Below are 13436 nucleotides of genomic sequence, written 5' to 3'. Positions count from 1 at the left end.
CTAGACACCCCATTCCAAGCTGATTGTGACATCACGGTACATGCATCATAGAACAGGCATGCTAGAACATGGGTCTTCAACCTGCGACCCTCCAGCTGCTGTGGAACTACACATCCCAGCATGCCCTGCCTCAGTTTTAGCATACCTTAATAGCAAAACTGTGGCAGGGCATGCTGGGATGTGTAGTTTCACAGCAGCTGGAGGGCCACAGGATGAAGACCCATGTGCTAAAGCCAAGCCGCAGGTACATTGAATGCTAGCAAGCTGAATATTTAAATCCTTTTTATTCCGCAGCATTCCAATGTGGAAGATTCCATGGAACCAGAGATCCTTCCATTGAGAAGGACATGCTGCCTGGATGACTACACTGTGCAAATTAAATCACGGAGCCAGTTGGCTTGTGGGTGGCTCTGGTCACTGGGTGGTTGGGTGGGTGGTGTGTCGGAGGTGGAGCACATGCAAATGATTGTGTATCATCCAGCTAGTGAGAGAGAAAACTCATGCAGGAGTGTGCCTGCTTGTCAGTGGGTTATGCACCTTTCCAGACGTCAAATCTACATGGAGCAGCTGGAGAGGACAAGAGCAGGTTTGCAAAATATAGACAGAAGAGCTCTCCAGCCTAGTTTGCTGTCTGTTTCCACTTCTCTTTTCTTGAGCCGCTCCCTTCTATGCCCTTGCGCACTATCCTGACTTCTCCCATCTGCTTACTTTGTGCCTTCCAACGCACAATGCGAACTACAGGTAGTGCTGCAGGGCCCACACCCTTTTACTTGCCATACAGAGCATCTCTGGAGCTGTTACAGTGCCCAGCTTCTGCAAGAAATCAGCTTGAATGCTTCAGGGGCTGGGGCATAGCCAACATGAGCCCCACACCGAAGGAGGGTGGAGGTGTTTAATGCAAACTATAGGTCATCCAAGCGCCGCAAAAGGCCGCCATGCCCTGCACGCCCCTTTTCTCTTTTCATATGCAGACGAGGGTTGAAGCCAACTTTGACCCACTGCTTGGATGACATCACCATATGCAAATCCATCTGCTGCAGGCCTTCCCGCAGGAATGCTTGCACTAGTTGTTGCATTTGGTTTGTTGTTTGGGGGTGCTTCAGTATTAGGCAGCCTTCTGCCCTCCCATGTTCATCTGAAAATATGTGTTCTCCCTGCAGTTGTTGTCCCCAGATGAGAGTTCCCTTGTGCTGCCTCAGTTGAATCTTCTTTACTTGACAGAGATGTGCCTGAGCAGCGGCCCTCCCCAGCCCTATCCCAAATCATACTTATTTTGCATAGGAGATACCATGGTCATGAAGATTGTTCTCCCAGGGTGAGGTTCATTCATTGCATTCTGGGTATGCTGACCCCTGTGATTTCCCCAAATTTGGGAAACTTGACTGCATTATTTGTGGTAGTGGGGGACTGTGTTTGTGCTTTCCTCTGGTCAGCTCTGGTAAAAGTCAGATTTCTTTGTCTCAGATCTTCCTCTAGCCTTGTTCTTCTTTCGAGAGTTCCCTTGTGCTGCCTCAGTTGGATCTCCTTTACTTGACAGGGGGGTGCCCAAGCAGCGACCCTCCCCAGCTCTAGCCCAACTCCTACTTACCTGCCAGGTGAGATACTATGATCATGAAGGTGCTTCTCCCAGGGCAAGGGTCACTCATTGCACTCTGGGTGTGCTGCCCCTGTGATTTCCCCAAATGTGGGAAACTTGACTGCATAATTTGTGTTTCTACTGGTCGGCTTTCATATAATTCAGATCTCTTTGTCTCAGGTCTCTCTCCAGCCTAGTTTGCAGTCTGTTTCCACTTCTTCTTTTTTGAGCCCCTCCCTTCTATACCCTTGTGCACTATCCTGACTTCTCCTCCTGTCTGCTTACTTTGTGCCTTCCAATGCACAATGCAAACTACAGGTAGTGCTGCAGGGCCCACAAACTTTTACTTGCATTACAGAGCAGCTCTGGAGCTGTTACAGTGCCAAGCTGCTGCAAGAAATCAGCTTGAATGCTTCAGGGGCTGGGGCATTGCCAACATGAGCCCCACACCGAAGGAGGGTGGGGGTGTTTAATGCGAACTAAGGGTCATCCAAGCGCCGCAAAAGGCCGCCATTCCCTGCATACCCCTTTTCTCTTTTCATATGCAGATGAGGGTTCCAGCCAACTTTGGCCCACTGCTTGGATGACATCACTGTATGCAAATCCGGCTTCTGCAGACCTTCCCCCAGGAATGCTTGTACTAGTTGTTGCATTTGGTTTGTTGTTTGGGGGTGCTTCAGTATTAGGCAGCCTTCTGCCCTCCCATGTTCATCTGAAAATATGTGTTCTCCCTGCAGTTGTTGTTCCCAGATGAGAGTTCCCTTGTGCTGCCTCAGTTGAATCTCCTTTACTTGACAGAGATGTGCCTGAGCAGCGGCCCTCCCCAGCCCTATCCCAAATCATACTTATTTTGCATAGGAGATATCATGGTAATGAAGACTGTTATCCCAGGGTGAGGTTCATTCATTGCATTCTGGGTATGCTGACCCCTGTGATTTCCCCAAATGTGGGAAACTTGACTGCATTATTTGTGGTAGTGGGGGACTGTGTTTGTGCTTTCCTCTGGTCAGCTCTGGTAGAAGTCAGATTTCTTTGTCTCAGATCTTCCTCTAGCCTTGTTCTTCTTTCGAGAGTTCCCTTGTGCTGCCTCAGTTGGATCTCCTTTACTTGACAGGGGGGTGCCCAAGCAGCGACCCTCCCCAGCTCTAGCCCAACTCCTACTTACCTGCCAGGTGAGATACTATGATCATGAAGGTGCTTCTCCCAGGGCAAGGCTCACCCATTGCACTCTGGGTGTGCTGCCCCTGTGATTTCCCCAAATGTGGGAAACTTGACTGCATAATTTGTGTTTCCACTGGTCGGCTTTCATATAATTCAGATCTCTTTGTCTCAGGTCTCTCTCCAGCCTAGTTTGCAGTCTGTTTCCACTTCTTTTTTTTTTGAGCCCCTCCCTTCTATACCCTTGTGCACTATCCTGACTTCTCCTCCTGTCTGCTTACTTTGTGCCTTCCAATGCACAATGCAAACTACAGGTAGTGCTGCAGGGCCCACAAACTTTTACTTGCATTACAGAGCAGCTCTGGAGCTGTTACAGTGCCAAGCTGCTGCAAGAAATCAGCTTGAATGCTTCAGGGGCTGGGGCATTGCCAACATGAGCCCCACACCGAAGGAGGGTGGGGGTGTTTAATGCGAACTAAGGGTCATCTAAGCGCCGCAAAAGGCCGCCATTCCCTGCATACCCCTTTTCTCTTTTCATATGCAGATGAGGGTTCCAGCCAACTTTGGCCCACTGCTTGGATGACATCGCTGTATGCAAATCCGTCTTCTGCAGACCTTCCCCCAGGAATGCTTGTACTAGTTGTTGCATTTGGTTTGTTGTTTGGGGGTGCTTCAGTATTAGGCAGCCTTCTGCCCTCCCATGTTCATCTGAAAATATGTGTTCTCCCTGCAGTTGTTGTCCCCAGATGAGAGTTCCCTTGTGCTGCCTCAGTTGAATCTCCTTTACTTGACAGAGATGTGCCTGAGCAGCGGCCCTCCCCAGCCCTATCCCAAATCATACTTATTTTGCATAGGAGATATCATGGTAATGAAGATTGTTATCCCAGGGTGAGGTTCATTCATTGCATTCTGGGTATGCTGACCCCTGTGATTTCCCCAAATGTGGGAAACTTGACTTCATTATTTGTGGTAGTGGGGGACTGTGTTTGTGCTTTCCTCTGGTCAGCTCTGGTAAAAGTCAGATTTCTTTGTCTCAGATCTTCCTCTAGCCTTGTTCTTCTTTCGAGAGTACCCTTGTGCTGACTCAGTTGGATCTCCTTCACTTGACAGGGAAGTGCCCGAGCAGCGACCCTACCCAGCTCTAGCCCAACTCCTACTTACCTGCCAGGTGAGATACTATGATCATGAAGGTGCTTCTCCCAGGGCAAGGCTCACCCATTGCACTCTGGGTGTGCTGCTCTTGCGATTTCCCCAAATGTGGGAAACTTGACTGCATAATTTGTGTTTCCCCTGGTCGGCTCTCGTATAATTCAGATCTCTTTGTCTCAGGTCTCTCTCCAGCCTAGTTTGCTGTCTGTTTCCACTTCTCTTTTCTTGAGCCGCTCCCTTCTATGCCCTTGCGCACTATTATGACCTCTCCTGTCTGCTTACTTTGTGCCTTCCAACGTCAATGCAAACTACAGGTAGTGCTGCAGGGCCCACACCCTTTTACATGCTTTACAGAGCAGCTCTGGAGCTGTTACAGTGCCCAGCTGCTGCAAGAAATCAGCTTGAATGCTTCAGGGGCTGGGGCATAGCCAACATGAGCACCACACCGAAGGAGGGTGGAGGTGTTTAATGTGAATTAGGGGTCATCCAAGCGCCGCAAAAGGCCGCCATGCCCTGCACATCCCTTTTTTCTTTTCATATGCAGACGAGGGTTGAAGCCAACTTTGACCCACTGCTTGGATGACATCACCATATGCAAATCCATCTGCTGCAGGCCTTCCCCCAGGAATGCTTGCACTAGTTGTTGCATTTGGTTTGTTGTTTGGGGGTGCTTCAGTATTAGGCAGCCTTCTGCCCTCCCATGTTCATCTGAAAATATGTGTTCTCCCTGCAGTTGTTGTCCCCAGATGAGAGTTCCCTTGTGCTGCCTCAGTTGAATCTCCTTTACTTGACAGAGATGTGCCTGAGCAGCGGCCCTCCCCAGCTCTATCCCAAATCATACTTATTTTGCATAGGAGATACCATGGTCATGAAGATTGTTCTCCCAGATTGAGGTTCATTCTTTGCATTCTGGGTATGCTGACCCCTGTGATTTCCCCAAATGTGGGAAACTTGACTGCATTATTTGTGGTAGTGGGGGACTGTGTTTGTGCTTTCCTCTGGTCAGCTCTGGTAAAAGTCAGATTTCTTTGTCTCAGATCTTCCTCTAGCCTTGTTCTTCTTTCGAGAGTTCCCTTGTGCTGCCTCAGTTGGATCTCCTTCACTTGACAGGGGGGTGCCCGAGCAGCGACCCTCCCCAGCTCTAGCCCAACTCCTACTTACTTGCCAGGTGAGATACTATGATCATGTAGGTGCTTCTCCCAGGGCAAGGCTCACCCATCGCACTCTGGGTGTGCTGCCCCTGTGATTTCCCCAAATGTGGGAAACTTGACTGCATAATTTGTGTTTCCCCTGGTCGGCTCTCGTATAATTCAGATGTCTTTGTCTCAGGTCTCTCTCCAGCCTAGTTTGCTGTCTGTTTCCACTTCTCTTTTCTTGAGCCGCTCCCTTCTATGCCCTTGCGCACTATCCTGACTTCTCCCGTCTGCTTACTTTGTGCCTTCCAACGCACAATGCGAACTACAGGTAGTGCTGCATGGCCCACACCCTTTTACTTGCCTTACAGAGCAGCTCTGGAGCTGTTACAGTGCCCAGCTGCTGCAAGAAATCAGCTTGAATGCTTCAGGGGCTGGGGCATAGCCAACATGAGCCCCACACCGAAGGAGGGTGGAGGTGTTTAATGCTTACTAGGGGTCATCCAAGCGCCGCAAAAGGCCGCCATGCCCTGCACGCCCCTCTTCTCTATTCATATGCAGATGAGGGTTGAAGCCAACTTTGACCCACTGCTTGGATGACATCACCATATGCAAATCCATCTGCTGCAGGCCTTCCCCCAGGAATGCTTGCACTAGTTGTTGCATTTGGTTTGTTGTTTGGGGGTGCTTCAGTATTAGGCAGCCTTCTGCCCTCCCATGTTCATCTGAAAATATGTGTTCTCCCTGCAGTTGTTGTCCCCAGATGAGAGTTCCCTTGTGCTGCCTCAGTTGAATCTCCTTTACTTGACAGAGATGTGCCTGAGCAGCGGCCCTCCCCAGCTCTATCCCAAATCATACTTATTTTGCATAGGAGATACCATGGTCATGAAGATTGTTTTCCCAGGGTGAGGTTCATTCATTGCATTCTGGGTATGCTGACCCCTGTGATTTCCCCAAATGTGGGAAACTGGACTGCATTATTTGTGGTAGTGAGGGACTGTGTTTGTGCTTTCCTCTGGTCAGCTCTGGTAAAAGTCAGATTTCTTTGTCTCAGATCTTCCTCTAGCCTTGTTCTTCTTTCGAGAGTTCCCTTGTGCTGCCTCAGTTGGATCTCCTTCACTTGACAGGGGGGTGCCCGAGCAGCGACCCTCCCCAGCTCTAGCCCAGCTCCTACTTACCTGCCAGGTGAGATACTATGATCATGAAGGTGCTTCTCCCAGGGCAAGGCTCACCCATTGCACTCTGGGTGTGCTGCTCCTGCGGTTTCCCCAAATGTTGGACACATGACTGCATAATTTGTGTTTCACCTGGTCGGCTCTCGTATAATTCAGATCTCTTTGTCTCAGGTCTCTCTCCAGCCTAATTTGCAGTCTGTTTCCACTTCTCTTTTCTTGAGTTGCTCCCTTCTATGCCCTTGCGCACTATCCTGACTTCTCCTGTCTGCTTACTTTGTGCCTTCCAACGCACAATGCAAACTACAGGTAGTGCTGCAGGGCCCACACCCTTTTACTTGCCTTACAGAGCAGCTTTGGAGCTGTTACAGTGCCCAGCTGCTGCAAGAAATCAGCTTGAATGCTTCAGGGGCTGGGGCATAGCCATCATGAGCCCCACACCGAGGGAGCAACTCGAAAGAAGAACAAGGCTAGAGGAAGATCTGAGACAAAGAAATCTGACTTTTACCAGAGCTGACCAGAGGAAAGCACAAACACAGTCCCTCACTACCACAAATAATGCAGTCCAGTTTCCCACATTTGGGGAAATCACAGGGGTCAGCATACCCAGAATGCAATGAATGAACCTCACCCTGGGAGAACAATCTTCATGACCATGGTATCTCCTATGCAAAATAAGTATGATTTGGGGATAGAGCTGGGGAGGGCCGCTGCTCAGGCACATCTCTGTCAAGTAAAGGAGATTCAACTGAGGCAGCACAAGGGAACTCTCATCTGGGGACAACAACTGCAGGGAGAACACATATTTTCAGATGAACATGGGAGGGCAGAAGGCTGCCTAATACTGAAGCACCCCCAAACAACAAACCAAATGCAACAACTAGTGCAAGCATTCCTGGGGGAAGGCCTGCAGCAGATGGATTTGCATATGGTGATGTCATCCAAGCAGTGGGTCAAAGTTGGCTTCAACCCTCGTCTGCATATGAAAAGAAAAAAGGGATGTGCAGGGCATGGCGGCCTTTTGCGGCGCTTGGATGACCCCTAATTCACATTAAACACCTCCACCCTCCTTCGGTGTGGGGCTCATGTTGGCTATGCCCCAGCCCCTGAAGCATTCAAGCTGATTTCTTGCAGCAGCTGGGCACTGTAACAGCTCCAGAGCTGCTCTGTAAAGCATGTAAAAGGGTGTGGGCCCTGCAGCACTACCTGTAGTTTGCATTGTGCATTGGAAGGCACAAAGTAAGCAGACAGGAGGAGAAGTCAGGATAGTGCACAAGGGTATAGAAGGGAGGGGCTCAAAAAAAAAGAAGTGGAAACAGACTGCAAACTAGGCTGGAGAGAGACCTGAGACAAAGAGATCTGAATTATATGAAAGCCGACCAGTGGAAACACAAATTATGCAGTCAAGTTTCCCACATTTGGGGAAATCGCAAGAGCAGCACACCCAGAGTGCAATGGGTGAGCCTTGCCCTGGGAGAAGCACCTTCATGATCATAGTATCTCACCTGGCAGGTAAGTAGGAGTTGGGCTAGAGCTGGGTAGGGTCGCTGCTCGGGCACTTCCCTGTCAAGTGAAGGAGATCCAACTGAGTCAGCACAAGGGAACTCTCGAAAGAAGAACAAGGCTAGAGGAAGATCTGAGACAAAGAAATCTGACTTTTACCAGAGCTGACCAGAGGAAAGCACAAACACAGTCCCCCACTACCACAAATAATGCAGTCAAGTTTCCCACATTTGGGGAAATCACAGGGGTCAGCATACCCAGAATGCAATGAATGAACCTCACCCTGGGATAACAGTCTTCATTACCATGATATCTCCTATGCAAAATAAGTATGATTTGGGATAGGGCTGGGGAGGGCCGCTGCTCAGGCACATCTCTGTCAAGTAAAGGAGATTCAACTGAGGCAGCACAAGGGAACTCTCATCTGGGGACAACAACTGCAGGGAGAACACATATTTTCAGATGAACATGGGAGGGCAGAAGGCTGCCTAATACTGAAGCACCCCCAAACAACAAACCAAATGCAACAACTAGTACAAGCATTCCTGGGGGAAGGTCTGCAGAAGCCGGATTTGCATACAGTGATGTCATCCAAGCAGTGGGCCAAAGTTGGCTGGAACCCTCATCTGCATATGAAAAGAGCAAAAGGGGTATGCAGGGAATGGCGGCCTTTTGCGGCGCTTGGATGACCCTTAGTTCGCATTAAACACCCCCACCCTCCTTCGGTGTGGGGCTCATGTTGGCAATGCCCCAGCCCCTGAAGCATTCAAGCTGATTTCTTGCAGCAGCTTGGCACTGTAACAGCTCCAGAGCTGCTCTGTAATGCAAGTAAAAGTTTGTGGGCCCTGCAGCACTACCTGTAGTTTGCATTGTGCATTGGAAGGCACAAAGTAAGCAGACAGGAGGAGAAGTCAGGATAGTGCACAAGGGTATAGAAGGGAGGGGCTCAAAAAAAAAGAAGTGGAAACAGACTGCAAACTAGGCTGGAGAGAGACCTGAGACAAAGAGATCTGAATTATATGAAAGCCGACCAGTGGAAACACAAATTATGCAGTCAAGTTTCCCACATTTGGGGAAATCGCAAGAGCAGCACACCCAGAGTGCAATGGGTGAGCCTTGCCCTGGGAGAAGCACCTTCATGATCATAGTATCTCACCTGGCAGGTAAGTAGGAGTTGGGCTAGAGCTGGGTAGGGTCGCTGCTCGGGCACTTCCCTGTCAAGTGAAGGAGATCCAACTGAGTCAGCACAAGGGAACTCTCGAAAGAAGAACAAGGCTAGAGGAAGATCTGAGACAAAGAAATCTGACTTCTACCAGAGCTGACCAGAGGAAAGCACAAACACAGTCCCCCACTACCACAAATAATGCAGTCAAGTTTCCCACATTTGGGGAAATCACAGGGGTCAGCATACCCAGAATGCAATGAATGAACCTCACCCTGGGATAACAGTCTTCATTACCATGATATCTCCTATGCAAAATAAGTATGATTTGGGATAGGGCTGGGGAGGGCCGCTGCTCAGGCACATCTCTGTCAAGTAAAGGAGATTCAACTGAGGCAGCACAAGGGAACTCTCATCTGGGAACAACAACTGCAGGGAGAACACATATTTTCAGATGAACATGGGAGGGCAGAAGGCTGCCTAATACTGAAGCACCCCCAAACAACAAACCAAATGCAACAACTAGTACAAGCATTCCTGGGGGAAGGTCTGCAGAAGCCGGATTTGCATACAGTGATGTCATCCAAGCAGTGGGCCAAAGTTGGCTGGAACCCTCATCTGCATATGAAAAGAGAAAAGGGGTATGCAGGGAATGGCGGCCTTTTGCGGCGCTTGGATGACCCTTAGTTCGCATTAAACACCCCCACCCTCCTTCGGTGTGGGGCTCATGTTGGCAATGCCCCAGCCCCTGAAGCATTCAAGCTGATTTCTTGCAGCAGCTTGGCACTGTAACAGCTCCAGAGCTGCTCTGTAATGCAAGTAAAAGTTTGTGGGCCCTGCAGCACTACCTGTAGTTTGCATTGTGCATTGGAAGGCACAAAGTAAGCAGACAGGAGGAGAAGTCAGGATAGTGCACAAGGGTATAGAAGGGAGGGGCTCAAAAAAGAAGAAGTGGAAACAGACTGCAAACTAGGCTGGAGAGAGACCTGAGACAAAGAGATCTGAATTATATGAAAGCCGACCAGTAGAAACACAAATTATGCAGTCAAGTTTCCCACATTTGGGGAAATCACAGGGGCAGCACACCCAGAGTGCAATGAGTGACCCTTGCCCTGGGAGAAGCACCTTCATGATCATAGTATCTCACCTGGCAGGTAAATAGGAGTTGGGCTAGAGCTGGGGAGGGTCGCTGCTTGGGCACCCCCCTGTCAAGTAAAGGAGATCCAACTGAGGCAGCACAAGGGAACTCTCGAAAGAAGAACAAGGCTAGAGGAAGATCTGAGACAAAGAAATCTGACTTTTACCAGAGCTGACCAGAGGAAAGCACAAACACAGTCCCCCACTACCACAAATAATGCAGTCAAGTTTCCCAAATTTGGGGAAATCACAGGGGTCAGCATACCCAGAATGCAATGAATGAACCTCACCCTGGGAGAACAATCTTCATGACCATGGTATCTCCTATGCAAAATAAGTATGATTTGGGATAGGGCTGGGGAGGGCCGCTGCTCAGGCACATCTCTGTCAAGTAAAGAAGATTCAACTGAGGCAGCACAAGGGAACTCTCATCTGGGGACAACAACTGCAGGGAGAACACATATTTTCAGATGAACATGGGAGGGCAGAAGGCTGCCTAATACTGAAGCACCCCCAAACAACAAACCAAATGCAACAACTAGTGCAAGCATTCCTGCGGGAAGGCCTGCAGCAGATGGATTTGCATATGGTGATGTCATCCAAGCAGTGGGTCAAAGTTGGCTTCAACCCTCGTCTGCATATGAAAAGAGAAAAGGGGCGTGCAGGGCATGGCGGCCTTTTGCGGCGCTTGGATGACCTATAGTTTGCATTAAACACCTCCACCCTCCTTCGGTGTGGGGCTCATGTTGGCTATGCCCCAGCCCCTGAAGCATTCAAGCTGATTTCTTGCAGAAGCTGGGCACTGTAACAGCTCCAGAGATGCTCTGTATGGCAAGTAAAAGGGTGTGGGCCCTGCAGCACTACCTGTAGTTCGCATTGTGCGTTGGAAGGCACAAAGTAAGCAGATGGGAGAAGTCAGGATAGTGCGCAAGGGCATAGAAGGGAGCGGCTCAAGAAAAGAGAAGTGGAAACAGACAGCAAACTAGGCTGGAGAGCTCTTCTGTCTATATTTTGCAAACCTGCTCTTGTCCTCTCCAGCTGCTCCATGTAGATTTGACGTCTGGAAAGGTGCATAACCCACTGACAAGCAGGCACACTCCTGCATGAGTTTTCTCTCTCACTAGCTGGATGATACACAATCATTTGCATGTGCTCCACCTCCGACACACCACCCACCCAACCACCCAGTGACCAGAGCCACCCACAAGCCAACTGGCTCCGTGATTTAATTTGCACAGTGTAGTCATCCAGGCAGCATGTCCTTCTCAATGGAAGGATCTCTGGTTCCATGGAATCTTCCACATTGGAATGCTGCGGAATAAAAAGGATTTAAATATTCAGCTTGCTAGCATTCAATGTACCTGCGGCTTGGCTTTAGCACATGGGTCTTCATCCTGTGGCCCTCCAGCTGCTGTGAAACTACACATCCCAGCATGCCCTGCCACAGTTTTGCTATTAAGGTATGCTAAAACTGAGGCAGGGCATGCTGGGATGTGTAGTTCCACAGCAGCTGGAGGGTCGCAGGTTGAAGACCCATGTTCTAGCATGCCTGTTCTATGATGCATGTACCGTGATGTCACAATCAGCTTGGAATGGGGTGTCTAGCAGGCATTTGCTGACAGCCACTTGAGGGAGACACACATCAGGAGATGCAGCATATCGGAGGTCTTCGATGCCTTTCCAGCAAATGCACACCACCTGCTGCTGGTCTGGACACAAAACAATGCCCACAATCGAAGTCCCAAAATGCCCAACTACAGGATTCATGTAAGTAGTGAATTTAGGAATGAATTTAGAAGTAGGAAATTAAGTTAGTTCACAAGTACATTCAAATTCAGATCTAAAGTCTAGGTAGGCCTCACGTCCTGGCAGCCCCCAGCACTTAAAAATGCCTTGATTAGAGGTAGAGAATTAAATGTAGATAAAAAGTAGACACAAAATAAGACTCCACAGAGCAGTTATCAGGTGTCTTTATCAATTGTTGCATTTAAAAAATCAAGCAATTAGGGAACACAATGTTGCAACAATGTAACCCTATTTGCAAAATAGTACTAAATAAGTTTGTCGATGTAAGACATTTGCAAAGGCGCATCCAAAACACGCTGGAAAATGCAACTGAATCTGTTTTTGGAGGCTAGAATAGGAAATGTGCATCGGTCCTACAAGTACTGAAAGCTCTTCTACCATCTCCCTTTTCTGAAAAGCCATTTAATATATGGTTCCCAGATAGGGGACATATCAGATATTGCCTTTCAAAAGCAGCAAATATCATACCACTTCTATTGCCATCAAAGATAAACATTGATTGTTTTCAGATATTGGATTGAAAAAGCAGTCTTTATTGACATAAAGAAGCAAAAAAACATACATAAACATTACACACATAAGTACTGTGTTGCAGCACAGCCAAAACACAATACAAATGCTGTCGGTATAGTACAGTTCAAGAACTACAGCACAGGCCAGCCTACACTATAAATCATGAACTGCACTATACATTTAAACTATACAATAATACAACAGTTAATAAGGCTATGTGTGTGGAGTGTAAGAGGGTGAGGGAATCACAAGACCGAAGCTTTATTGTAACACAGACACATATAAGGGGAGGGGCAATAAATAGAAAGGTATCCTTTACTATAGAATGTAGTCTAATCCGACCTCTGTGCTCTTCCACAACTGAAAAACGGATAGTGTTCCCAAGCCTTCCATCCTGGAATATCTGTGGTCTTTCGCCAATGAAGAAAACAATCCCTCCCTCCAGCAGACCCTTCAACCACGATACAAGATCACAGCCAAAAGGCCGAGATGCAACTACACTTGAGCTTAACAAAAATGGCTAAAACTTAGTGGAGGAAAGTGCAGTGCACCAAAACATAAGCTGACACAATCATGGAGAATGTGCCAGCATATATGCTCTTCTATCTATATTTTGCAAACCTGCTCTTGTCCCCTCCAGCTGCTCTATGTAGATTTGACGTCTGGCAAGGTGCATAACCCACTGACAAGCAGGCACACTCCTGCATGTGTTTTCGCTCTCACTAGCTGGATGATACACAATCATTTGCATGTGCTCCACCTCCGACACACCACCCACCCAACCACCCAGTCACCAGAGCCACCCACAAACCAACTGGCTCCGTGATTTAATTTGCACAGTGTAGTCATCCAGGCAGCATGTCCTTCTCAATGGAAGGATCTCTGGTTCCATGGAATCTTCCACATTGGAATGCTGCGGAACAAAAAGGATTTAAATATTCAGCTTGCTAGCATTCAATGTACCTGCGGCTTGGCTCTAGCACATGGGTCTTCATCCTGTGGCCCTCCAGCTGCTGTGAAACTACACATCCCAGCATGCCCTGCCACAGTTTTGCTATTAAGGTATGCTAAAACTGAGGCAGGGCATGCTGGGATGTGTAGTTCCACAGCAGCTGGAGGGTCGCAGG

General features: G+C 48.6%; 17 non-coding genes across 17 annotated transcripts; 10 read left to right on the top strand and 7 right to left on the bottom strand.

Annotated features, from left to right (window-relative positions):
* Positions 1 to 1264: 1264 nt before the first annotated feature.
* Positions 1265 to 1428, top strand: LOC134898858 (U1 spliceosomal RNA). The gene has a single exon (XR_010172547.1). It is a non-coding gene; the product is annotated as a U1 spliceosomal RNA (small nuclear RNA).
* A 152-nt stretch (positions 1429 to 1580) lies between these two features.
* Positions 1581 to 1743, top strand: LOC134899419 (U1 spliceosomal RNA). The gene has a single exon (XR_010173096.1). It is a non-coding gene; the product is annotated as a U1 spliceosomal RNA (small nuclear RNA).
* Positions 1744 to 2417: 674 nt separating this feature from the next.
* On the top strand, positions 2418 to 2581 carry LOC134899134 (U1 spliceosomal RNA). The gene has a single exon (XR_010172816.1). It is a non-coding gene; the product is annotated as a U1 spliceosomal RNA (small nuclear RNA).
* Positions 2582 to 2733: 152 nt separating this feature from the next.
* On the top strand, positions 2734 to 2896 carry LOC134899270 (U1 spliceosomal RNA). Its single transcript, XR_010172950.1, has one exon. It is a non-coding gene; the product is annotated as a U1 spliceosomal RNA (small nuclear RNA).
* A 675-nt stretch (positions 2897 to 3571) lies between these two features.
* On the top strand, positions 3572 to 3735 carry LOC134899152 (U1 spliceosomal RNA). Its single transcript, XR_010172834.1, has one exon. It is a non-coding gene; the product is annotated as a U1 spliceosomal RNA (small nuclear RNA).
* A 152-nt stretch (positions 3736 to 3887) lies between these two features.
* LOC134899305 (U1 spliceosomal RNA) lies at positions 3888 to 4050 on the top strand. The gene has a single exon (XR_010172984.1). It is a non-coding gene; the product is annotated as a U1 spliceosomal RNA (small nuclear RNA).
* Positions 4051 to 4720: 670 nt separating this feature from the next.
* On the top strand, positions 4721 to 4884 carry LOC134899147 (U1 spliceosomal RNA). Its single transcript, XR_010172829.1, has one exon. It is a non-coding gene; the product is annotated as a U1 spliceosomal RNA (small nuclear RNA).
* A 152-nt stretch (positions 4885 to 5036) lies between these two features.
* LOC134899552 (U1 spliceosomal RNA) lies at positions 5037 to 5199 on the top strand. The gene has a single exon (XR_010173221.1). It is a non-coding gene; the product is annotated as a U1 spliceosomal RNA (small nuclear RNA).
* A 671-nt stretch (positions 5200 to 5870) lies between these two features.
* LOC134898988 (U1 spliceosomal RNA) lies at positions 5871 to 6034 on the top strand. Its single transcript, XR_010172676.1, has one exon. It is a non-coding gene; the product is annotated as a U1 spliceosomal RNA (small nuclear RNA).
* A 152-nt stretch (positions 6035 to 6186) lies between these two features.
* Positions 6187 to 6349, top strand: LOC134899614 (U1 spliceosomal RNA). Its single transcript, XR_010173267.1, has one exon. It is a non-coding gene; the product is annotated as a U1 spliceosomal RNA (small nuclear RNA).
* A 357-nt stretch (positions 6350 to 6706) lies between these two features.
* Positions 6707 to 6870, bottom strand: LOC134898945 (U1 spliceosomal RNA). The gene has a single exon (XR_010172633.1). It is a non-coding gene; the product is annotated as a U1 spliceosomal RNA (small nuclear RNA).
* Positions 6871 to 7545: 675 nt separating this feature from the next.
* On the bottom strand, positions 7546 to 7708 carry LOC134899341 (U1 spliceosomal RNA). Its single transcript, XR_010173020.1, has one exon. It is a non-coding gene; the product is annotated as a U1 spliceosomal RNA (small nuclear RNA).
* A 152-nt stretch (positions 7709 to 7860) lies between these two features.
* LOC134899133 (U1 spliceosomal RNA) lies at positions 7861 to 8024 on the bottom strand. The gene has a single exon (XR_010172815.1). It is a non-coding gene; the product is annotated as a U1 spliceosomal RNA (small nuclear RNA).
* A 675-nt stretch (positions 8025 to 8699) lies between these two features.
* On the bottom strand, positions 8700 to 8862 carry LOC134899339 (U1 spliceosomal RNA). The gene has a single exon (XR_010173018.1). It is a non-coding gene; the product is annotated as a U1 spliceosomal RNA (small nuclear RNA).
* Positions 8863 to 9014: 152 nt separating this feature from the next.
* LOC134899132 (U1 spliceosomal RNA) lies at positions 9015 to 9178 on the bottom strand. The gene has a single exon (XR_010172814.1). It is a non-coding gene; the product is annotated as a U1 spliceosomal RNA (small nuclear RNA).
* A 674-nt stretch (positions 9179 to 9852) lies between these two features.
* LOC134899469 (U1 spliceosomal RNA) lies at positions 9853 to 10015 on the bottom strand. Its single transcript, XR_010173146.1, has one exon. It is a non-coding gene; the product is annotated as a U1 spliceosomal RNA (small nuclear RNA).
* A 152-nt stretch (positions 10016 to 10167) lies between these two features.
* LOC134898856 (U1 spliceosomal RNA) lies at positions 10168 to 10331 on the bottom strand. The gene has a single exon (XR_010172545.1). It is a non-coding gene; the product is annotated as a U1 spliceosomal RNA (small nuclear RNA).
* Between the last annotated feature and the right edge of the window lie 3105 nt (positions 10332 to 13436).

The sequence above is a fragment of the Pseudophryne corroboree genome, chromosome 3, assembly GCF_028390025.1.
Source record: "Pseudophryne corroboree isolate aPseCor3 chromosome 3, aPseCor3.hap2, whole genome shotgun sequence".
NCBI classification, from domain to species: Eukaryota; Metazoa; Chordata; class Amphibia; order Anura; family Myobatrachidae; genus Pseudophryne; species Pseudophryne corroboree.
Note: the sequence above shows the minus strand (reverse complement) of the source record. Positions and strands in the feature narration are given on the sequence as shown.